Raw genomic sequence first — 1100 nt, 5'->3', positions numbered from 1 at the left:
CTGCTTCCCTCCAAACTTCAACTGTCTAACTATATGAATCTTTCTTCATTTAGCATCTTTTCACTCATCTAATCATTGTGTGCAGCAGTCTCCGCCCCCTGCTCCAGCTGGTCAATGCCCTGAGCTGGAGGACTGTGGCCTGGAGACCACTGCGGTCAAGAGGGGCTGCATTTCCACCAAGGCCGCTCAGGTAAAACTTGCCCCTGTCTCAAAGAAAGGTCTACCAAAGTCTTCAGAGCAGGCTTACATCGAGTTTGAGAGCATTGAAACCATCGTGAAGACGGCGAGCCGCACCAAGTTCTTCATAGAGTTCTACTCTACTTGTCTAGAAGAGTTTAAGAAAAGCTACGAGAACGACAGCCAGAACAGCGACAACGTCAACTTCCTGCGCGTGGGGTGGTCCAACAAGCAGCTCACCACCCCCAAACCTCTCCTGTCTGAGATCGAATACCTGCAGTACCAACATCTGCTGCTGACCGTCAAGTCAGTGGATGGATACGAGTCCTATGGAGAGTACGTGTTGGCCCTCAAATCGATGATTGGCTGCACAGCCCAGCAGTTCCACACCTACCTGTCCCGCCGAGGAGAAGAAACGGGAAACATCCGGGGATCCATGAGGGTCAGGGTCCCTTTTGAACGGATGGGCACTAGGGAGCGACTCTATGAGTGGATCAGTGTGGACAAAGATGAGACAAGCGGACCCAAAGGAATATCCACCATTGTGTCCAGAGTGGGACACAAGTATGTGAAACAGTCTGTGGTTCGTAAACAGCTTGGAGAGCTGGGAAAGGTCAGCGAGGAGGGAGAGAAAAACTCTAAAGAGGAAACGGCTGCGACACCCAAACAGGACACCCCGGATTGTGATTCATCCGTCGGCAAAAACTGCTTCTAAAAGCTCACATAATCCCACATTTACACAATATTCCTGAAATAAAGTCTTAAGGTGCATTGCCAGTTGTTAACCATGTTTTTATCAGTAATGTAGTGTTAGAAATGGATTAAGGACGTGTGTCAGTATCAGTGCTACTCTGCACATCACTGACCTGCTGTTTAAAGAGATTAGCTACTTTAATAGCAGATAAGACAATCATATTAATCAG

This window comes from Cyprinodon variegatus, unplaced genomic scaffold (genome assembly GCF_000732505.1).
Source record: "Cyprinodon variegatus isolate N-32 unplaced genomic scaffold, C_variegatus-1.0 Scaffold1166, whole genome shotgun sequence".
Taxonomy (NCBI): domain Eukaryota; kingdom Metazoa; phylum Chordata; class Actinopteri; order Cyprinodontiformes; family Cyprinodontidae; genus Cyprinodon; species Cyprinodon variegatus.
The sequence above is the reverse complement of the archived record's forward strand: the minus strand, read 5'-3'. Positions refer to the sequence as shown.